General features: G+C 43.8%; 1 protein-coding gene across 1 annotated transcript in view; it reads left to right on the forward strand.

Moving 5' to 3' along the window:
* Window positions 1-25,094, forward strand: part of LOC124606399 (homeobox-leucine zipper protein HOX24-like) — a 653,808-nt gene that overhangs the window by 154,193 nt on the left and 474,521 nt on the right. The window contains exon 2 of the mRNA XM_047138383.1: window positions 14,126-14,190. The gene's annotated coding sequence lies outside the window, so the exon portion shown is untranslated. The remainder of the gene's footprint in view (window positions 1-14,125; window positions 14,191-25,094) is intronic.

A 25,094-nucleotide genomic window follows, 5' to 3' on the forward strand; every position in this document is an offset into this window, starting at 1 on the left:
TTGCAACATATGTAAAAAATTGAACATAGCTAAAAATATTGAAATAAGCAGTTATTCTGTACATCAGAAACTAGGCGCACGTATTCGTGAGTTTTATTGGAGTATTTTTGTTGTAAGACAGTGGCGTGCGGAACGAGGTAGATATCTTTCATATAACTGTTCATGTGTGTAGTTCACCGTGCATTATAAGGAGCTCTAGGGGCTAATATGAAACGTCTTTAATCGGTTCTGCAATAATTAATGAGCAGTGTAGCCCATCTAGACATCCAGCAGCCTTGTCATGGACAAGGCGAATTGCGAGAAGTTTCTCTTGTACTCCGTCATATTATCAAATTCACGTTAACTGTCGAATGGGTAGCTTCGATGCAGGCGCCGCCTCTGCAATTGCAATGCTCTGAATCGTATCTAAGTTACGTTTGCGAACACGGATAGTCGTGCTCAATTTTTTCGTCAAGGCACCATCTAAAACCTTTCTAAATTCGTCACTATAGTTTTGTTACATCCAATAGTTGTGTACACGTACATATGACGATGCGAGATTGGTTTCGCTCCCTTATTTTTCCATTTGCTAATGGTGCAAGGGAAGGGAAGGGAAGGGAAGGGAATCATCTGTATCGGTGAAAGTCACCCACTCGTGGTTTCACCGTCGTTCAACCACTCTCTGTAGATGCTAACAACAGAAGCACGAGAATAGCCAAGCAGCTTCATCGTACCCGAGATGGTCGTTCCAGGCGCCGGAGTATAACAATGTGCCCTTTGTCAAAAATTTTATGATGAAGCTGCAATGATGAGTATGACTATGGGGCCTGTAGAATCACAAGTAGCGACTAGAAGTCAGCAAGGTGGATAAAGGGAGAAGGGCAATATGGAGGTATGGTGTGAGGTGGAGCGTTGTGATTAGGGTTGGAAAGTTGGGTAAATCACGGGGCGGATTTCATTGTTTTGGAGTGGGAGTTGGTTAAAATGCCGGCGGGAGAGGATGGATAAGGCGTGGTGGTGCATGAAGGTGTAACATGGATGCAGTGGCGCAGAAGGATACATGGATTCGTTATTCTTGGATGGGAAATTGGGTGCGGGATAAGTTTTGCGATTAATTTGTCGGATACGAACGGGCTTTAGGAAGAGAAGAATGTGTGACAAGTGGATGAGTTGATATAGGATGTGAGATGGAGATAGTATGCGCATGCGGAAGGCGAGACGGAGTTCATGTATTTCCAGGATTTCAAGGGACTCGCAAATATAAAATTTAGGAGTGAGAGAGATCCAGGGAATGATAACGTATGTTAGGATGCTATGGCTGAGGAAGTTTTAGGTGAGAATAATGGTAGAAGGTTGTGACTCCAGCTACGGCGTGTTAGTAGTTTTTGTCGGTTCCGTGCTTTGTTTTGGAAGTTAAGGAGATGTGCGTTCCGTGTTAGTTTTCTATCGAGAGTTAGTACTAAATACTTTACTGTGTTTGTCCGAGGGATGGGTCGGCTATAGATGGAGACATGAAAATCTGGTCGACGGAAACGCTGACTGTTGCGACCAAGTCACACTTGGCTATTCTGTAGACTCACTTGAAGTTTCCACGTGTTACACCACTCGAGCAAGAGACTGAGGTGGCGCTGGTAGGAGGCATCGGAGATTCGAAGGGTGTGGTGGGTGGCTAGGGGGGCGTCGTCGTCAGCATGTTGCAGGAGGTCCGTCTGGGGGTGGCGGTTTGGGAATATCTGCAGTGCACAGGATTTAAAGGAGGTGTGGAAACACAGGGCCTTGAGGCAGGCCTGCAGTGGGGTGAAAGATACGGCAGCAGGTGTGGTTGACTGTGACACATGTAGGACAGAGGTGAAGGAAGGATGCTATAATGCGGACATAGAATCCCCATTCGTCTCTGCCCTGCTTATGTATTTTCCTTGCCGCGTGCCGTGCGCACAGCGTCACCAGACGGCATTCGATCATGCTGAGGGCAGTGGTCAGAATGTTTCGCCTCATCAGTGTATGTGTAAAGGCACTTAAAGGCCAACTCATTAAGAGGAAAGTAACCAAACAGTTTAGGATTCGGCAGCGAACGAACGGCACTTAGCACTAGCCGTCAGGACTGTGTCGAAGGTGAAAGTGAAATAGCAGCGCCATTCCCGACGCTTCCGCACTGCAGGAACTGGAAGTGAACTGTGGAAATGGTTTCGAAAAAGTATCTGAATTGTTATATTATAGAAACGGAAGAGGACGCAGACGTACATGAGATGCGAGATATGATAGTGCGAGACGAATTTGACGGAACACTGAAGTATCTAAGTCGAAACAAGGCCCCGGGAGTAGACGACATTTCGTCAAAACTACTGACAGCCTTGGGAGAGCCAGCCATGACAATACCCTCCATCTGATGTGGAAGATATACGAAAGAGGCGAAATACCGTCACACTTCAACAAGAATATAAAATTCCAGTTCAAAGAAAGCAGGTGCTGACAAGTGCGAATTACAGTACTATCAGTATAACAAGGCATGGTTATAAAATGCTAACACGAATTCCTTACAGAGGAATGGAAAAACTGGTAGACGCCGACCTCGAGGAAGATCAGTTTGAATTCCGGAGAAATGTGGGTACAACGTGGCTACACTGGTTCTACGACTAATCTCAAAAGATAGGTTAAGGAAAGGGAAATCTACGTTTGTAGAATTAGTATATTTAGAGAAATCTTTTGACGATGTTGAGTGAAATATTTCCAGAATGAGATTTTCACTCTGCAGCGGAGTGTGCGCTGATATGAAACTTCCTGGCAGATTAAAACTGTGTGCCCGACCGAGACTCGAACTCGGGACCTTTGCCTTTCGCGGACAAGTGCTCTACCAACTGAGCTACCGAAGCACGACTCACGCCCGGTACTCACAGCTTTACTTCTGCCAGTATCTCGTCTCCTACCTTCCAAACTTTACAGAAGCTCTCCTGTGAACCTTGCAGAACTAGCACTCCTGAAAGAAAGGATAATGCGGAGACATGGCTTAGCCACAGCCTGGGGGATGTTTCCAGAATGAGATTTTCACTCTGCAGCGGAGTGTGCGCTATACTGGCAGAAGTAAAGCTGTGAGTATCGGGCGTGAGTCGTGCTTCGGGAGCTCAGTTGGTAGAGCACTTGCCCGCGAAAGGCAAAGGTCTCGAGTTCGAGTCTCGGTCGGGCACACAGTTTTAATCTGCCAGGAAGTTTCATATTGAGTGAAATACTCTGAAATTCTGTAAGTAGCAGGGGTAAAATACAGGGATCGAAAGGCTATTTACGACTTCTACAGAAACCAGATGGCAGTTATGACTTCAGGGGCATGATAGGGCAACAGTGTTTGAGAAGGGAGTAAGACAGGGTTGTAGCCTATACCAGACGATGTTCAGTATGCACATTGAGCAAGGAGTAAGTGAAACCAAACAAAAAGTTGGAGTAGGGTTTTAAGTCGAAGAAGAAGACATAAAAACTTCGAGGTTTGCTGATGACATTGTACTTCTGTCAGAGATAGCAAAGGTCTTGAAAGAATAATTGAACGGAATGGACAGTGTCTTAGAAAAAGAATGATGTAAGATGAACATCAACAAAACCAAAGCAACGATAATGGAATATAGTCGAAGTAAATCGGGTGATGCTGAGGGAATTAGATTTGGGAACAACACATTTAAAACTATTAGATAAGTTTTGCTGTTTGAGAAGCAAAATAACTGATGATGCCCGAAGTAGACAGGATGTGAAATGTAGACTGGCAATGGAAAACAAAGGTTTCTGGAGAAGAAAAATTAGTTAACAATGGATATAGATTTAAGTGTTACAAAGTCTTTTCTGAAGGTATTTGTCTGGAGTGTAAACATGTATGGAAGTGAAACATGGACGATAACCAGTTTAGACAAGAAGAGAAAGATGCTTTCGAAATGTGGTGCTACAGAACATTGTTGAAGATTAAATGAGTAGGTCACGTAACTGATGAGGAGATACTGAATAGAATTGGGGAGACAAGAAATTTGTGGCACAACGTGGGACAGGTTGCTAGGACACATTCTGCGACATCAAGGGATCACCAATTTAATACTGGAGGGAAATATGGGGGGGGGGGGGGGGGATGAAAATCGTATACGGAGACCAAGAGAGGAATATCCTAAGCAGATTTAGAACGATGTAGGTAGGATTGGTTATTCGGAGATGAAGAGACTTGCTCAGGGTAGGATAGCATGGAGAGGTGCATTAAACCAGTCTTCGTAGTGAAGGCCACAGCAAAAGCATCGGAATTGAACGAAACATTTGCAGGCACGCGCAGCTACTAATGCTTACGCTGCAATAAGTGCCGACCATAATAGTAAAGACAATTGGAAAAATGAATAACAAAACATTGAGATGGAGGGTGCATGTCAGGTAGTAATAGCAGCGTTTGGTGTCTTTTCTCAGGTTTTCGGATGCTGCTCAGCTTCTTTTTTTTTTTGGTCCAGTGAGTGAGGGCGGTAGCTGGCGGCAGTGACAGCGCTTAATCGTCGCTGGCAGGACAGGGAATTACTTAACCCGCCGTGCTGGCTCCAGTCTGACGCGGACACGCGATGCACTGCTCTCGAAACGCTCGGAGTGGTCAACAAAAAGACCCGTTTCGGCAGCGGCGCTGCGGCCACAAATTATCGACGTGTGACACCGCAGCCGAGACGCCGGCGCGGCTTTCCCTGATCTGCAGTAATAACAGGGCCGGCGAGACACGGGGGACGCCACAGCCGCAGGCAATTACCGGCCAGTGACCGCGCAGTAGGGGTCACGGGCGCGGCAGGCAGGGGCCAGATTACACGCCGCTCATTACGTGGGGCCGCCTCGGATACTCACAGCTCGACTCAGCTCTTTAAGCTCTCCGCGAGCTGGACTCTTACCTTTCTCCTGCAACTCTCACGCTTCCAGAGCACAAGGGAAATGTTGCGCCATTTCCTACTTTTGTACCTGGTAACCTAAAACTAACACTAAAAGTGAAACATAAGTGATTTGTTGTTGTTGAGATCTACCCAAGTTTCGTTGCTGGTACATAAATCAAGTCCTCATTCTGCACTTAAATTAACAACTCCCGTAAATCGATGTTCGCATTCCTAGCTGAGTGATCAGTGCGGCTGACTCCCATGCAGGGAACTCGAGTTCGACTCCTGTTATTGCCAGGGATTTTAAGTAATGGACGCCATGATGTGGGGTGTATTCAACCTCGCGAGCTACTCCACCGATTAGTAGCGGTTCCAAGGTCAAGAAACCCGACGACGGCCGGGAGAGCGGTGTGCCGACCACATGCCCTTCCAGACCGCATCAGATGACGTCATTTACAGAGGATGATACGGCGGTCGGTCGGACCCGATTGACCCGCCTTCGACTGGAACGCAGAACTTTACGTTTACCATGCTAAACGGCTAACTAGTGGCACCAATCCTGTTACAGGTTGCCTATCTAGCGGCTTCCAGGGGCAACAAAAAATTCATTTTCACTGATTCATACGGCTATAGATCGAGTTTAAAAAAATGGTTCAAATAGCACTATGGGACTTAACATGAGGTCATCACTCCCCTAGACTTAGAACTACTTAAACTTAACTAACCTAAGGACATTGCACACATCCATGCGCGAGGCAGGATTCGAACCTGCGACCGCAGCAGCGGCGCGGTTTCGGACTGAAGCGCCTAGAATCGCTCGGCCAAAGCGGCCGGCAGATCGAGTTTAAAAATATAATATGCCATCATAATCTACTCATTAACAACTAGAATTTTATGTTAAAAATTTAACATAACAACTCCGTTATTACTGTGGGGAACTTCGTGTATGTCTTACGGCAGCGTAACTCACAGCGCGTAAATTACCCACACTGTATTTATCCATTACTTGAGAATGAGAGCACTGAGCGACTTCCAACGAACTCTACACATAATTTCAAACCTTCACGAAACATGACACCCCCCCCCCTTCCCTCGCAGCATAATGATGAAAGGAGTAAAGTTTGTCCCTTATTACATTTTCGCTGTTCGTGTAGTAAAATGCTTTATCGGGCATTACGTTTTAATTTACTACTTCTTTACTGTTAACTCTACTCGCAACACATTTCCCAGACATCGTCGACATATACCATTTAGTCTACCCTAAATAATTTTGTCGTTGTACGAAACATGTTCGGGGTATGTGACGTTTTATACATGGTTCGAATGGATCTGAGCACTATGGGGCTTAACATCTGAGGTCATCACTCCTCTAGAACTTAGAACTACTTAAACCTGACTGACCTAAGGACCCCACACACGTCCATGCCCGAGGCAGCATTCGAACCTTCGACCGTAGCGGGCGCACGATTCCAGACTGAAGCGCCTAGAACCGCTTGACCACACCAGCCGGCTTTATACATGGGAGTTCAGTTCTTTGAAGAATGGCGGGTTGCGTTTCACTGATACGCTGCTGACTAATAATACTGCAAAAGCGTGTAGGCGACATGCAGCGAAGATCAAACTGGTAACAAGTGTCCTTTGTGCTTGGATATGGAAATCATTAGCATTGCAACGTAACAGCATAAGGTAGATAAAAAGTTTGCCATCTACATTCCGCAGCTAAGAAAATATTCTCATTGAGAATTCGCAATTAGATGATTATCGTTCGTGAAAACATCGTGTTTAACCTCAAGCAACAAGGAGAAGTGTCTACAAACATACATCGGAATTAGCCGCAGGGTCGCGATTTGTAGAGACTTCGGTTTCTCGTTCCACGATATGGTGCTCGCATTCGTTCCTGTTCCACTACTGTCAAGCGAATATGGCATAGATGGTTTCAAAGGGGCCATACTGAACGTCATACATTGCTTCACGCTTCTAGCTTCCGAGAGGACGTGCAGGATAGTACAGCCACGTCACCTTCTCTGAGTCAGGAAATGGGCTTGTTTGTAGCGACAGGAGGTAATTATCTGCGCGGACTGTGCTCCACGACAGCCACTGTTACGACTTTCCTTGGCGCGGCAGCAGAGAGATTCACACCGACAGCGGTACGCTAGACAACAACACCCGACAAAGAAGTAACACCACGACCTCTTTCTCAGACGAGTCCTGGTTCTCCGTATAGCATCGCGACGGACGTGCCCGTCTGAGGAGGTTCCGAGGAGAATAAATATTGCCAGATTACATTTCTCGTTGTCATAAGGATCCAGTATCTGGCGTGATGGTATGGACTACCATTGGGTACATATTTCGGCTCTCACAGCCGTGAAGTTCTACAGAAATCGTTACATTTCTAATGTGGTCAGGGTCTCTGTGACTTTATCTTTAGACAAGATAACGCAAGACCGCATGTCGCCTGTGCTGTCCTGACATATCTCGATACAGAAGATGTTTCACTGTTGCCCTGGCAAGGATGTTCTCCAGATCTCTCACCTATTCAAAACATGTGGCCATGGGTTTCCGAAAAACTGGCTTACCTCCAGTCGCCAAATGCAGCGACTGACTAACTCTGACATAGAGTAGTGTAGTGTAGAATGACGTGACGCGTTGCTGCTGCCAGAAGTGGCATTTCCCTTCAGAAAATTTTGCACCCTTTATACCTCCAGATCACCTACAAAAATGCAATCATGTATGCTTTCTGATATTCTATGTAGGCAATATAATGTTCGCTGTTTGCTATCCTTCCCGGTGTTGCAAATTAACCCCTATAAATATCAAGGCATTTTCCAAAACGTGCAATACCAAGGGGCGGGCGGGTACCTTTTGCCTACTAGAAAAAAATTAAAACAAATTTTGTTAATTGTTGTTATAGTATATTAACAACATACCTTTTAAAGAAACGCTGATATATAAGTATGGTCGAGAATGTGAAAATACCTTTTAGCGCACTCTTACTAATATCAATGCACTTTCAACAACGGGCACTACCGACCTCATTACCATCGCAAAAAATTTAGACACTGGAAGTTTCGTTCATTGTTGTTAGCTTGTACTCTCAGCAGACTTTTTAAAGAAATATTGATGTGTAAAAAAGGCCCTCAGCTTCGAAATAGTAAATAGGACATTCATTGGGGAAAGTGAAATCTGTTACTGAAACTTAAATTTTTGGGTTAAGTTTAGCTTAAAAATTTAAAACACATATGGAATCTGGTAGAAGAATTCACTAGAACCAATAAAAATTTTTTTGAAGTTTTTTCAAAAGATGAGCATAAAGACTCGCCCCACTTTGTTTTGCGATGGTTAATACGTAGCAGTCTACTTATCTTTTTGTAGTCGTTTTGTGTAGCGTTGCTGGTCCACGGCTTCAAATGATGTCTGAGATGGTTTGAAAGCTTCAATAAGAAACAAAATCGTTGGCGTAATGCTCGTTTACTGTTATTATTATTACCTTGTAGCACAAATGTTCAAATGTGTGTGAAACCTTATGGGCTTAACTGCTAAGGTCATCAGTCCCTAAGCTTACACACTACTTAACCTACATTATTCCAAGGACAAACACACCCCCACGCCCCAGGGAGGACTCGAACCTCCGCCGGAACCAGTCGCACAGTCCATGACTGCAGCGCCTGAGACCGCTCGGCTAATCCCGCGCGGCCCTTGTAGCACAAAAATAAAAAGATTTCTGTGCTCAATTTCAATATTGCCATTATCATTATTACCGCCATGCTATTCCTCAGAAATGAATATACACCGTGTCATCTGAAGCTATCAGTACAAATCAGCAAGTGTCGCTCAAGTCACTGAGCTAGTAACTGTCGTAATTTACCGAAAAATTAACCATTTCAAGTTGAGGCTCCTTCTTTTATTATGGTAGCTTGTTATCGCAATACTTTAGCGTCTACGTAGCCATACGTGACAATTATAAAGAGCCTTCTGGATCAGACATTCGATGTCAATTCTCAGCATGATTGAGAGTGGATCAAAATAGAGATCGAGGACGCTGGCAGATTACCGCCTCTGATCGCTTTCAAATCATATCTGTAATATATTGATTGAATCGGATTGACATGAGGGTAAATACTTGTATACGAAGTGTGAGAATGTTCATTCTAAAACGCGGTTGCAAGGTATCCAAATAAAGTGGCGAGTGACAGATTCTCATATACATGAAAATCCGAATTATACCGACAAAATTTCGTAGATTGCACAGGGATATTTTCTGAGTATTTTTGTATAGAGGACCCATGTCCTCTTGTCGATCGTTACAAAGTAACTGCATGTAGTTTCAATTCTTATTCCCATTTATCTTTGTATCTGTATTGCACTAAAGTACCTGCTCAACAGTGTCGTTGTCGACGCTACGACCTATGTGGGAAACAAAATTGTTGCTTTCACTCACGTTAATGGCTGTTGGCAGCAGTAGTTTCCATTTCAGTCTTCGCCCTTAAGCTTGCATTCCGTGCCCTTGATTCAGTCTCGGGGGTGTTTTTTTTCCGATAGTGTCTGTTGCACGAAGCAGTGTGGGTAGACTTACCAGTGAAGAGTTGCCCGATTCGCACCTCGTGAATGGATTCACTGAACGCTATGGAAGAGCCACATAACAGCCATATTCTGGCTGTTCCAGCAGCGACGGCAAACACATCACAGCATGCTTGCATCATTAAAGAGTGCGTATGAGAAACCAGATCCTCCCGTGTTTTGATGATCACAGGATATATCGCTGTTGTGGAGGCTGGTTGGGTTGATTTGGGGGGAAAAACCAAACAGCGATGTCATCTTGTCTCATTGGATTATGGAAGGGTGGGGAAGGAAGTCGGCCGTGCCCTGTCAAAGGAACCATCCCGGCATTTGCCTGAAGCAATGTAGGAAAATCACGGAAAACCTAAATCAGGATGGCAGGACGCGGGACTGAACCGTCGTCCTCCCGACTGCGAGTTGTGGAGGTATTTCAATGAGAAGAAAGGTGACTGGCGTAACAAAACGAATAAATCACAAATACATTATTAGTCTGTAACGAAGCACCGAATTTATACATACCTCAACAAAAGTTTGGAGTATCATAGAGCTTACTACAATGATTTCCTATAGTACATCAATTGAGGTTTGTACAATACCTTATTGACAAAATAAACTTAATTCCTTCTGAACAGAAAAACAATTTTGATTAGTTACAAAAAACCATTACAAAACAAAGCAGCCTCTCTCCCAAGTGTACATCCTGAAACAAAAACGGTGAAAATCTTTATCTCATCATGGTGATTGTCAGTCTTTAGTATTGAGTTTGTCCTCCCCGCCCACGGATGAGTTCTTCAACTCTGCGAGGCATGCTCTGGATGAGACCATCAAGTTTATCTGGCGATATGCGGTCCCATTCCTCAGTGGCAGCTTTAGTGAGAGACTGAAGATTGTGAGGTGGATTCGGACGCTGTGCAATGGTCACCTCGAACAGGCCCCACGTACTCTCGATTGCATTCATTTCTGGGGACTGTGCTGTACAGTGCATTCGGTTGATATTGCATATTTGAAGATAGAGAGACACTGGTAGAGTGCGGTGCGGTGTTGCATCGTCATCAACTAGGATGAAGTTGTCATCGACTTCACGTCTGTAGGGCCTTACAATTGTGACTGGTTTGCAGGAACTCTTAGAGGCGACGGGGACAGGTCAAAATTCCGTAGAAGAGAATTAGCGGTGTACGCAGTCCGATTATTATTGCCATCCAGAAAATTACACTTCCACCTGCAAAAGGATGTAGTTGCTGAACGCATCGGCGTTTCCGGTGTCGTCTAACTCTTCAACAAAGCCCTAACACGTCTAGTGTTCGATCGTAAAACGATTCTGGTCTTCTTCGCAAACATGACGTTACTCTATTGTGCAGTGGTCCGGTGTTGATGTGTAGGAGTCCAGGTCCTTGGATTGCGTTCGTTCCGTTGGTTCAGTGCAAAACTTCTCATTGATATTCTAGAATGAAGACCACCGTGATGCAATCTTCTACGCACTGTTTAGTATGAGTTGCCCGGGAGAAGTCATTTCCAATATTTCCGACAATTGATGTTTGGCGCCTGTGAGCCCGCAGTTGGAGGAAACGATCCTCCATTTATATTGTCATACAAGGACGATCACTGAGAGGTCTATCGTTCACATTTCCCGTCTCTCTGTATTTTCTTCACACCTGAGACACGTCACGTTGAGTGACACGTAACCGACCGGTAACATCTTGCTGTGTATGACCTGCTGAAAGTAAAGGCATTATCCTGACTCTATCGAAGTGTTATATGCCTCTATGTGACTTGTTACTGCAGTGCTGAACACAAATTGAATGAAACTGTTGCTGACACTGTTTACATGGTTGGAAAACGGCTACAAAGCATGCCAGTAGTGAACACCGTCCAAGTATGGGCTCTAACTGGACAACGACGAAGTGCCCAGATCAGTGAGACCACTGGTATCGTAGACTACATTTTACGATAGTATTCCAAACTTTCATTGAGCAGTGTAATGAAATACTCATAATCTCCGAAATTATGTCGGTGGTGTTCATGTTCATTCTGTATACTCATCTGTAATACAGAAACACCGCAAAATTTACAGAATATGTTAATGTGAGTCCCAGTCATTACAAATAAATAAATTCAAATTATCTGAAGGATTCGTTTCTCGTCCACTCTCTGCATTTCCGAAACCACAGTCTGTAAGATATCATTACTTGTGAGTGGCGGTCAGTAGTGAGCGCTCGTGCTCGGGAGAAAATGAGGCGCACGTACTTCTAACAGCATCACACCCGACACCCGGGACAATTTGCTCAGATTAAAGGAGCATGAGAAATTACCAGGCAGCCAACGGGAAATGGAGTGGGAAAGCGAACGAGGATGGCCTCATATCCGAAATGGACAGTAGATGACGCCTTCCAAAGCCTGACCTGGCGGTCAGTCTGCGTAAAAGTGTTGCGGTGATGAAATTTGTATTCCGTTAGGCTTCTCTACTCAGCGACAGCAGCCGTCGTGCAGTACGGTTCTAACGAATAATGCTGACCCGCCAAAAAAACTGCTCCCTGTTGACATCGCAGCTGACTGTATGGTGAAAGATAAGGTGATCTGAAGGCAAGCGGGCCGGTGTGGCCGTGCGGTTCTAGGCGCATCAGTCTGGAACCGCGAGACCGCTACGGTCGCAGGTTCAAATCCTGCCTCGGGCATGGATGTGTGTGATGTCCTTAGGTTAGTTAGGTTTAAGTAGTTCTAAGTTCAAAAAAAAAAAATTCTAGGGGACTGACGACCTCAGCTGTTAAGTCCCATAGTGCTCAGAGCCATTTGAACCATCTGAAGGCAAGAGAAAAAATGAAAATCAGTAATTGCTAAAAGCGCGATGTTTCTTTAACGAGAGTACACACGAAGAAAGGGAAACTATAGTTTTTATAATGCGAAAATATATTGCCAGAATATAACAGCAGAGGCTTTTAGGTCGTAATAGATACAAAAATAACCAAGACTGGTTTTCAACAAAGAAATCTTTCAGCAGTCTACTGCAGTAGTTTTTGTGGAGCACGGAAAATGTGACACGGTATACAGTTTCTTAATCACCGTAAGCAGTTTGAAGCAATACTCCTCAGCGAGAAACTTCCAAGGCTCTGATTGGCCTTGGTATTAGTTATGAACGTAGACAATAAAGCGCACGAATTTAAGGTGCTAAGAGTCTCACAACAGAGACTATTTGCTCAGTTTAACGTTGTGTAGATAAATACCTGATCGCCAAAGAGAAACAGAGAACGAAAGGAAACGAGGATGTCACACTCTAAATAAGGAGACAGCGATGCCTTCACAGTTTTAACGTAATGTCCCGGACTGTATGCAGATGGTGCAGTTTCTAAAAGACTCTTAGGGAGCGTACGGTCAGAGTCGCACTAGGTTAGGGCGGCAGTTGTGTAGCGTTGTGCATTTAAAAGCTGCACTGTTGCGCCGCGCACACATCTGTACTTCGTGGAAACGTCACAACATTGAACCATACTCAAAGGTAGCCGAAAATGCGGGAAATCAGTATTCGAGAAATACTGCCAGCACTACCACGTGGTTTTCACAGAAACAGAGCGCCAATGAATCTTACTTTTGTAAGTTATTACTGAATAAATCTTATAAACAAGGTCAAGCAGCAGTTGCATATGTCTGTTATACAGTGATGTGTTGCTCCTTTATACTTTTATTATCTAATCCTGTTGTCTGATCACTCAAAGGAAGTTTAACAGACATCCATATCAATCCACATTCGCAGCAGCCAGAAAACCTGGCCAAACACCAACGTACAGCAAATCACGGAATAGCGTAGTGCCACCTATCCATGCACTGTGTGTCAGCTTTGCAGCATTTTCATCTCCAAAACCTTATATTTAACGCAGAAGTTTAAGAAGATGTGTAACATGTGACATTCGGTTCATGTTCTTATCACTATAAACACCTAAGAATTTAGGATTTTTGTTTCGCTTATTGATTTACCCTCAGGCATTATTTCTAATGGTCTGGTCAGGCCTCGTGCAATACTGAATTGCACGTATTGTGGTTTTCTTTAAATTCAGTGACAGTCAACTGGTAGTGTACTAGTTATTAATTTTTAGAAAGTATTATTTACATTTTCATGTACTGGAGGTACTGCTTTGGACTTGATCATAATAATTGCATCGTCAGTAAAGAGAATAATTTTTATTATTTGAATATATGAAGGAAGATCATTTTTATACAACAAAACAAGAGCGGGCCCAGTATCGATCCCTGTGGTAGACCTGTAGCTATTATTCCTCATTCTGAAGCTGCTGTTTTGTTGAGTACATACCGTGAGTTTATTAACGCAACACTCTGCATCCCTTTAGTTAGAGAGGATGAAACCCAGTTAACAGCAAGATCTCTAATACCATAACATCTGAGATTCTCTAGGACGAAAATGTGAACTGCGCAATCAAATTCTTTTGACAAGCCACAGAAGATATCAGCTAGCAATATTTTGCCTTTCAAATTTTGTATACTCTGATTCGTAAGCCGGGTACTAACCAGGGAGGACTTTTGTACTGGGTAATCGCAGTCACTTGCAGCACATAATCTGGCTGACAGCACCGCTGCTTTAGGCGCGTGGTGGCGTGAGCTGGGTGTGCGCTGCCGGCGGCCGGAGGCTCGCCTGTTACGAGCGGAGCGACCCGTTATCAAAACTGCTCAGCTTAGCTCGGCCTGTAAAGCAAAGCGCCTGACGCCCGCTGCTCGTGTTGCAGGACCTGATGATGCACAACTGCCGCCCCGCCCGCCACTGCGAGTGAACCTGTCGCGCGCAACTCAGGTGAGTACAGCCTCTCACACTCCTACCTGTACACCAGATGTGACTCCTGACATTTGAAGAGAGTACTCACTCAGCTACGTAGGCAATATAATCAAAGAAAAACAACAATAAGAAACGAAAAATCGTCTTCGCGATTGTTGGCGACGCGCTGAACTTGATGTGGCCTCATTTCCACCAAGACTTATGCACTGTTGACAGTAGTCAAATTTCATTTAATTTCGTTTATACATGTAGACGCAATGCAGTAACGTACAGATATTATCAAATGAACATAGATGTAGAGCGCAATAAAAAAATATTGAGACGTAATTCAGTATATCTATCTACACATACCACTATATTAAAGTCCCCGTTGCCTTTTAAGTCTGTATGTGAAGGCTAATTTCAGGGGCTGCAGCAGAAATTTCGATACGGTTTTCACTAACACGTAGACAGATTGATTCAAGAGAAACATTTACGTAAAGAGGTCGGTGAGAAACAGTTCAAAAAGCTTGTAAAGGTATTGCAGGGCAGATCACGCTGGCACAGAATTGTTAAGAAAAAAATTCGATGCGTTGTGTCGTTTCCGACTTGACGTTAGCCATTCAGGTCGTTGCACGCGCAGATTGAAGCACTTGGTCGCGCTAAAATGCGATAACGCATAGACATCTGTGGGTCCATGAGTTAGGCCTACTACTTGTTGAAATGCTCATTACTAGTTAAAATGTGGCCTTTTCTGAAGTGATAAATGTAAGGTTGGTGGGCAAAAGCTAAGTTTCTTCGGTTTTAGGAAACCAAGTGAAGAGCACCTTTGGCGATACTGTCTCTAGCGGACTTGTCCCGGGTTCGATTCCCGGGCACGTCGGGTATTTTCTCCGCCCGGGGACTGGGAGTTCGTGTTGTCCTCATCATTTCATCATAATTCCGGAAAGTGGGCCGGCCGTGGTGGTCTAGCGGTTCTAGGCGCGCAGTCCGGAACCACGCAACTGCTACGGTCGCAGGTTCGAATCCTGCCTCGGGCATGGATGTGTGTGATGTCCTTAGGTTAGTTAGGTTTAAGTAGTTCTAAGTTCTAGGGGACTGATGACCTCAGAAGTTAAGTCCCATAGTGCTCAGAGCCATTTGAACCATTTTGAACCGGAAAGTGGCGAGATTAGACGGTGAAAAGATTGAGACTTCCTGCGGCCGCTGATAACGACGCAGTTGAGGGCCCCCTCAAACCAATATCATCACATCATCATCATCATCATCATCATCATCATCATCATAATCATCTGGCAGGCTACTTAGATTTGTGCGCGCGACGACCCGATTAGATAACTTCAACGCTAATTAAGTCGGAAACGGTGCAACGTTTCCAATTTTTGTCTTAACAACTATTTCCCAGCACAGCAGATCCTGAAACATCCTTATACTGTTTCTGACCACCATGTATAATTTTTTATAGCTATGCCAAACTGGTCACGCAGCCGTACACACTTTGTGCTTGCTGCCTTGCGGATCAGAGGGGGATTGCTAGTACAATATCACAATATAAATTAAGTATTTTGATGAGAATTGTGTCCACGGCCTCAGTGTAGTTAATATAGCTTTTAAAATATTTATTGCCACTGCAGTTTAGATCCTTCGTCACCGTCAAGCGTTGTTAGACGTTAAAGCCCCCTCTACAACATAACGTTGCGACATTTTACTACATAATTCCCAGTAGTTTCAAACCAAATACATGTTGGAATTCAAGCACCACGTTGCTACACGAGCTTTATACTTCGATGCCTATTGTGGATGCGTTTCTGCTAGCTGACTGCTGCTCCTGTGCTAGCTACAAGGCGTATGCTCACATGGTGTGTGGAATAGCGGCTGGACTTCTATCACCACATGTACTTGGTTTAAGAGTGCCGACGACTTTATTCCAGCATGTCGCAACGCAACACTGTAGAATGGAATTCAACAACATTCCACAACGCCTGACGATGACGAAGGATCTAAATTGCAGTCGCAACAAATACGTTTAATGGCCATATGCGGAAAGCATCCACTCAAAAATTAAACATTATCAGGGACAACTTAGGTAAATCAAAAATACGATTTAGTAACAATACGATAAAACCAAAGAGAGATGCAGTATATGAGGGATGGAATAACAGCGGCAGAAAAATTTTACGTAATTATTTAACAAGTCAGCTGCTCGTCGCATGGTGGTTAGCGTCACTGACTCTAGATTCCCGATCGGCTCGGAGATTTTTCTTCTCTCGAGGACTGGGTGTTTGTGTTGCCCTGGTCATTTCATATCATCTTCATCGACGAAAAATTGCCGAAACGGCACCAAATAGAAAGATCTGCACCAGGTTGCCGAACAACCCCCTACCATCATTTCATTTCATTACTTTAAAATTAACGTGTAATGCAGATGATGGCACTGTACACTTTTCAGATAAGACTGCAAAACTATTCATCGCATCAGTCCAAGTAATCACTCAGTTATACTACCTAATACCAGAGATGTTCATATCTTTTAGTGTGATGGCGTTGTTTGCTCTTATAACATGGAAATAGTTACATGACCAGGTGTTGTGTGGATCCTTGCAGGAATTAATTATCAACTTACCCTCATTTAATATTATGCTAACAAACTTTTTTTTGTACAGAGTCAAGGAAAAGGAAGTACGTTTATATGAACAAAAAGCAATTTCGAGGGTGGTGATTTGAAACAACTTTTTCATCATTCTTACTGCTCGTTTTTGTGATGGGACGATACTATTTTCAAATTCGTTTTAACGTTCGATAAGAGCGTGATCGCTTTCATTTTAAATGGTGTTGTGCAGGAAATATTGATCGTCTATTATGCAATATAATGACGATTACTGCATGACCTCAGAAAATGCAACGAGATGGCTACAATATTTCAAGATCGAAATGGCAGATGCTGATGAAGAAAAGCATCTGTTAAGCTGCCTAACTGAAAAAAACTGGTTCTTGTTATTGGTGGAATCGCATTCGTTTATGTCATTTGAAGCCATTAATAGAGTGCGGCTGCTTTATAATAATTGTTAGTTGAATGAATGCCGGTTTATCCTTTACCAAAAGATATCCTAAGGATACTACAGGTTAGATACAGTATAGTTTATGGATGTGAAACTAGTGTATTATAGAAACATTCGTATCTCTTGAAAGATTATCAGGGTTAGTGATCAATTTCACGAACTGCAGTTCTCAGATGAAACCGAAAGACACGATAGCGTTTCGATGAGTTTTCGGCAACCTAATGAGTTCCTTGTACGCTTTTGTTGTCTGTATGGCCTTGTGCAGCTCAAAATACTGATGCTGCAGTTTGTGTAAGAAGTATACGACTTAGACTTTGACACTGTCTGGTTTTTGTTTAGAACGCAGAAAGATTTCGGTTACATTATTGGGAATAGCAGAGTATGCCTTCCAGGAAATTTTAGTCATATATTTGCTCAGACAGGATTCAACATGGTTGTTGCATCGTGAGTGGGCGTTAGTTTGCCTTGTCGTTAGATTACACTTCCTTTTTCTGTGATGTATACCCATTTATCCACAAATGTGTAGCTAACGAAGCATGCCATTTTTCTTCTAATGGGTCTTTTCTGATCCTACCGAGGTGAGATTTTAGGCTTGATTAGTCTCATTCTAATCTTTTTTTTCCGTGACGAAGTTTTCCTCAGGCTCGTTCAGCTTTCTGCTGCTCACTCAAGTACCGTAAATTAGCTGGTCAGTTGAAATTACCGATACGGGAAGCCGTCATTGACCAGTGACGTAGGCGATGCCATGTGATGTCATACGTCCGCAGACAGAGAGAGAACAAAACACTGGCGATATTTATTTTTACTTCTGTATTGTATTTTAGAATGTAGGTTCAGGTGTCAGCTGATCTGTAGCGCAGGCCGAGGTCTTGGTTAGATCGGGAGGTGACAGATTGTGAACTGGCGGAGGAAATGAATTTAATGCCATGTGGAAATTACAGTTCTTATTACGGCCCGTATCTGACGCATGTAGGGTTCGATGAGTGGCTTGCAGGCAGGCCCCCAATTTGACGTCGTCATAGGTCGAAGCAGATATGTGGTATCGATATGCTCAATATTTACGAATTAATCTGGAACTCGTGTTGCAAAACGAATAGTAGCAGAAAACTGTAGCCGAGTACTGTTAAAATATCAACAAGATAAAAGAATGCAATAATAGTAGTCAGCTGCAACACAAGGAGGCTCAGAAGAGGCACTCAACAACAACAACATCTGCTGCAGTGACCATATAGATCTGTGGCTCAAATGAGTAGTGTCCCCCCCCCCCCCCCCCCCAAAAAAAAACCAAATGTAATATGAACAGAAAGTAAATAAGCTCGTGCTGAAGATTCCACAACTGCGGTGAAGCAGATTTTGGGATGATGATGATGAGGTCCCATACTCCGAGGAGCGTAGGGGACGATGCGGGAGACCCGCGCTACCGTACTAAGCAAGGTCCTAGTGGAGGTGGTTTGCCATTGCCTTCCTCCTACCGTAATGGGGATGAGTGATGATGATGAAGACGACACAACACCCAGTCATCTCGAGGCAGGAAAAATCCCTGATCCCCCCAGGAACCGAACCCGGGACCCCGTGCGCGGGAAGCGAGAACGCTACCGCGAGACCACCACTATGTTGGGTGATCATTAATGAAACTGACAAACTGCAGGGACGGATTCCTGACTGGAAATGGAGGAAAAATGTGCTATGAACATGTGTCCCTAAATGCATCGTTGCCGTGGTAGATGGCGCTGACGAATGACAGTTCCTCTGAACACGTGCTGTGTGTTGCAGGGTGTGTGATTGACGCAGCGTTCTGTAAGCAGCAGAATGGTTCGGTATTCATGTCGGGAACAAGCCGAGGTGGTGTTTGGTGTACGGCCAAGTAGACGGCAGTTGTCGAGAGGCAACATGGCTATACCAAAACAATTACCCACACAGACACCATGTCACACATCCGTCCCGCAGTTTGACAGCTTTATTAATATTCACCCTATATAACTTCGCTTTGCGAGAAAACAGATCCTGTTAATATTTTCAGAGCTAGAAAAATCCAAGATGATAAATTTGTGTGATCATGGGTCCTTTCAGACAGACGAACGTACAGGGAGGTGGCGGACTGTGCTTTCACCAGATTTGGAGGATCGGATTCTACAGGATATAGTAGAAGCTTCATTCAAGTAGCCTGCCAATATAGTACATAAGCCGAAGTACGATTATGTATCCTTCGTGGCAACAGCTGCTAACCCTATCACGTGAAATCCCATGGAGGGCACTTTGAACACCTGTTGTAACGCGGATGCGATGCAGCTCTGTACTGTGTTCCGGGACGATTTGTCATCGCTGCACGCACACCGTCCGTTTCCGGACGCTTGTTCATGGGACCTTTTTTTCTCCATACCGAGTCAGGAATCCGTCCCGCAGTTTGACAGATCCTGTTAATATTTTCAGAGCTAGAAAAATCCAAGATGATACATTAGTGGGATTTGATGAACACATAAAGCTCTCCACTTTTGCAACTGCCTCTGTTCCGCAAAAATCTGGGCGCACTGCAGGCAAGTGCCTGTCCCACGTCTCCCGTGTGATTCACGTCAGCAGTCAATTCCTGAGTGAGCGTGGAGAGGAGACAGCGTGGGTCATCGAACGGTACCCGTCTCCGACCAACGACCCTCGTTCACGATGACATTTACTGCCGGTTCCCACTCTTGCCATCACTGGCACGTGCAGGTATGTGCGCTTAGATACACGTACCGCAATCACATCGCAATTGACCCTTACAGAAGTATTGCTTCTGTCACAGGAGTTGTTAGTTCCTGCCAGTAAAAAACGCAGAATAATCGATCACTAATTATCCTCTTCCAGCAGCGTGCAAAAGAAAATTAGCTTTCTTTATTTTATTTTGCAGCGACAGGCAGTTAAGTACTTGAGCTTTCTTATTTTCCTTTTTTTTTCTTTTTATCACCATCTTCATCACTTTCAGGCGCAGTTGCAGGGTGTCCTATTTATCTTGATCACCCCAAAACTGCTTTGCCCAGGAGCAAAATAAGAAATATGTCAAGTAAATGATCTTTAGTTACCGGGAAGGCAACTTTGTTCTTTACGAAGTTATGGACAACAGTACGTCTTTTTTTTTTTTTTTTTTTTTTTTTTTTTTTTTTTTTAGCGAAAAGTGCATGTATTTGGAGTAAGTTAAGTCGTCCACTTGCTGGAATCGACAGTAAACAGATTGGGGACTGAATGCCTGGTGTGTTACAAGGATGAGCAGTAGGTTCAAATGGCTCTGAGCACTATGGGACTTAACTTCCGAGGTCATCAGGCCCCTAGAACTTAAAACTACTTAAACCTAACTAACCTACGGACATCACACGCATCCATGCCCGAGGCAGGATTCGAACCTGCGACCAGAGCAGCAGCGCGGTTTCGGACTGAAGCGCCTAGATCCGCTCGGCCACACCGGCCTGCAATGAGTAGCAGTTCCATCTTCTCTTCGTTGGTGCACGCTGCACTTACACAAACTCACACAACTGAGGACGGTTGACTGAGACTGTTGTACATTGTTTTTGTGTTTCTATTCGTTTACTGTCATCTCCTGCAATAGACGACTTAAGTTACTCCAAATACCTGCTCTGGGTGCTACTACAAGGGAGTAGAAGTCACGTTTGTGTCAAGTTCTTAACAGCGTCACATTTACGTGAATGTTACTGATACGTTTGAGGACAGGTCTTGAAGAGAGGAAGTGGATCAGCCTGTATCCTTTTATTTTCCGTACTAGCAATGTTACGAAGTTTCGTTCATTTTCTGGAGACCTCGCGCACGGAAAGTATTAAGTGTGGGGCCTACAGTAACTTAGCGATGTCATCTAGTGAAGATGTTTGAGCAACATGATCATATAGGGGAGTGGCAACATGACACCCCGAGTTCATAGACAGGATGGCAGAAAGAGCCCTAAAAGTTTGTGAAGGTGTTGCAGAATAGTTTGTGCTAAGAAATAATTGTTAAGAAAAAAATTGTATACGTTTCAGGGCTAATTAGCAATGAAATTAGCAGGTCAGGTCGTTGCGTGCGCCAGATACGATTAGTGCCAGTTGTTTTCATAGTGTAGATGATAGCACACGAATCTGCTCAGCCGTTGACTCGGATTCGATCCTTACTGACGTCCAATGTCCAATTTCTGAACCGCTCTCTTGTTAGGTTTTAGGAAACCAAACGAAGAACACGTTTGGCGACACCATTTTTGACGGGGCGCTTGAATGTGCGCGCGCCCCGGCTTGATTGGCTAATTGCAATGCCAATTAACTCAGAAACGGAGCAACGCATCGAATATTTTCTTAACAGTTATTCCTCAGCACAACTTAGCCTCCAACAAAGGTTTTCAGACTGTTTTTGACCACCCTGTATACACTCTCTCACCAAAAGTATATGGACACCTATTAGTGGACAGTAATGTGGGGTGTCTTTGTGGCGGCGTGAACGCTGCTGGGGACACTTTCAATGAGGTGTCTGAATGTCTCGGGATGAAAGGTGGGCCATTCCCCTCAACAGCCAAATCCAGACAAGGTTGGATGCTAGGCTCTAGAGCAATGTCGATCTTCTAACTCAGCCCAAAGGGCTCAGGTCGAAACTCGGGGGAGACCAGTCCATTCCAGGAATGCTACTGTGCACAAACCATTGTCTCACAGATGTTGCTTTATGACGGGGTGCCTTCTCTTGCTCATAGAATCAGTCTTCGTCTCCCAACTGTTCCTCTACTGTATGCACTACACAGTACTGTAAAATGTGTTCATATCCTTCCGCATTTAGCGTTTTTTTTTTTAATCGCAATAGTGGCGCCGCACCCTAACCACGAAAAATACTCATACCGTAACACCACCTCCTCTGTGCATCACTTTGTTACTGGACGTGATGGGACGTAATGTTCTCCAGGCATTCCACAAACCAAATCTTGTATCAGATTCTTATATCACTTCAAGCCACTCGTTTCCAGCCATCCACTATCCAGTGACGTTCTCTGACTGCACCACCCCAAACATCGTTTAGCACTGACTCCAGAGATGTGTAACATGAGGAGGAGCTCGATTGCTGTACGCCACCCTTTTTAACTCTCTCCGCACAGTCATTGTGTTAGCTGGACTGCTGGTAGCACATTGGAACTAACAAGAGATGCCTTGCGATGATTTCATGCGATTATTTACAACCACCTTTCGCAATGCTCGATGGTCCCTATCCATCAGTACACGAGGTCTGCCTGACCGTGGACTGGCTGTGCATGTTCCTTCACGTCGCACTTCACAGTCCCCTCACCAACAGTCGATCTGGGCTGCTACAGAAAAGGCTGAAATGTCCCTTATCGATTTGCTACTCAAGTGACTAACCTACCTTGGAAGCCAACGAATTCTTCTGACCGACCCATTATGCTGCTATCGCTTCTCTAATGACAGCACATCCTCCTAAACTTGCTGAGCCGCCTCTCGTGAGATCTAGTAGTCAGTTTTGCATCAGATACGGGTGTCGGTATACTTTCTATCAGATACAGGGTGTTACAAAAAAAAAAAAAAAAAAAAATAAAAATAATTATGGAATGAAAATTAACAGAAGGAAAACAAAAGTATTGGCACTAGGAGGAAATAAAGAAATAAAAATTATGCTGAATGGAGAAATACTAGAACAGGTGCAAAGTTTTAAGTATCTTGGAAACAGGATAACACGGACTGGAAGTGCACCACATAAATTAAAACAAGGATAGGAATGGCAAAAGAGGCATTTTATAAGAAAAGGAGAATTTTCTGCAGTGGTCTGGACAAAGAACTCAGGAAGAGACTCATAAAATATAGTGTCCTTCTACATGGCGCTGAAACATGGACTTTGCGGAAGAAAGACAGAGAAAGGCTGGAGGCTTTTGATATGTGGACATAGCGGAGGATGGAAAAAATAAGTTGGATGGACAGAGTAAAAAATGAAGAGGTACTGAGAAGAGTGGGAGAGAAAAGACAGTTACTAGATGTAATAAAAAGAAGAAAAAGAAATTGGATTGGGCATATATTAAGAAATAATGACGGACTGATAAAAAGAGCTTTAGAAGATTATGTAGGAGGGAAAAGGAAGCGAGGAAGGAAGAGATTTCAGATACTGGATGATGTGATGGACAGTACTACATACAGCAGCCTTAAGAAGGAAGCAATGGATCGCAGAAAATGTAGAAGCAAAGGACCTTCTAATATAGCAGATAACTGATGATGACAAAAAAGGTAGGGGCTAACCTCCAGGACAAGTTCCTCACATGTAGAAGAAAAGTAATTCATACTTCCAAATTAACACTCCTTTTACACAGCTCTAATGATAATTGAAAAAGCTTTAAAGGAATTCATCACCACCAGACATCTACTTGAAACTCCTTGTAATATCAGATGTTAAAACTGTCCACCTTTACCACTGATTAGAGTAAGGCACCGTCGGATGCGCCGATGTGTCAAAGGGCAGTGGATGTAATTCCAGAGAGCATGTAGGCCAGGGAATTGGTCCACATCTTCCGAGCCATCTGTCATGGAATATGTTATTTAAAAGACGACGGGAAAAATTACGTAATCGAAGTAAGCAAGAGGCATTAAGTATATTTCATCTGTGGAAGAGTTATTTGGTATAATGGCACGCATTGTTCCTGTGTGTTCCCAGTGCATAGTGCACCACGAATGGTTGAAGAAAATGCCCTTACAACATGCTTCTTTCCTGTGTGTGAGAATGCATCGTGGCAATTTGTACCTTCTCGCTCCATGTTGTATATGGTCAGTGCAACCTGATGAGCCTGATGATGTCAGACTACGAATCCAGATGTCTGGCCTTCGATCCCCAGTCGGTCCTGGGACCTTTTCAGACTTTTATTGCGCCACTGGCAGTGATTGATTAATGTGAAAGATGCGAAGTTGTACTGTGCTTCAGAGTCCATGTTAGAGTGTACGTCCCCTATAACTGGGCGGGTAAGTCAGTGTAGGTCGGAGGAAGCCACGGCATATGACCTCCAACAGCACCACGCCTAGCAAAACACTGCAGTGTTCAGGCCAGCCTTCGGGTTGAGAACAACTTTACTTATAGACGGAGACGAGTCAATGAACGGTAAAGTCACTGTTGTGCAGTACAATCAACTACTGTATGTTCTTACCGTGTGAACGTTTGAAGCTGTGAAATATTCCCGATCACAAGTCTAGTGGCGCCACCTCGAATCGTCGTCTCTGTAGTAAACAAATATTGTGCAACAAATTTCTGTAGCAATCGTTAGAATTCCCGTCCTTAATTTACATCCAGAAGCAGTTCAAGCAACGAAAGAACGCAGAACAATGAATTTGTCCAGAAAGAAGAATTTAAAATCAGTACATACTGTGGATACGAATATGGTCTGATACTGCCACCTTTTTTATTGTCTGTTTATTTAATTTTTAAAAAACTATTCCTTGATTAATGTAATAATTTAAAGGATGAGTTGGTAGTGGTTAAGTTTGTACGAAATTTTGTAAAGCGTTGTAATTCATTGTATTTTAGTACAGTAAAACATTTAATAAGAAAGGTAGTGTAATTGATAGTGTGGTGAAGTACGAAGAGAAAGGTAACAGGTTTGCATCTAACTATCTTTCCTAAGAGATTCCAGGACTTTCTTATGGATTTAACTGAAGTGTGATCTTCAATATTCGACGTTATTTATTTACTATATATAATGTCTGGAATTTTGCGCAGTGACTGCCAGTCTACAGCAGAAAGTAAACCGAAGTTACACAATAGAAGCTTTTGCAGTTATAAAACTGTGTGTAAAAGAGACGATATTTCTACAGACTGCCTCACGTTTGTATCTCGCCAGTGAATATTTTTTTCAATGATGGTGAGTAGCTTTAAAAATCTTCTTTTCCATTGGAATGAAAT

This window comes from Schistocerca americana, chromosome 1 (assembly GCF_021461395.2).
Source record: "Schistocerca americana isolate TAMUIC-IGC-003095 chromosome 1, iqSchAmer2.1, whole genome shotgun sequence".
Taxonomy (NCBI): Eukaryota; Metazoa; Arthropoda; class Insecta; order Orthoptera; family Acrididae; genus Schistocerca; species Schistocerca americana.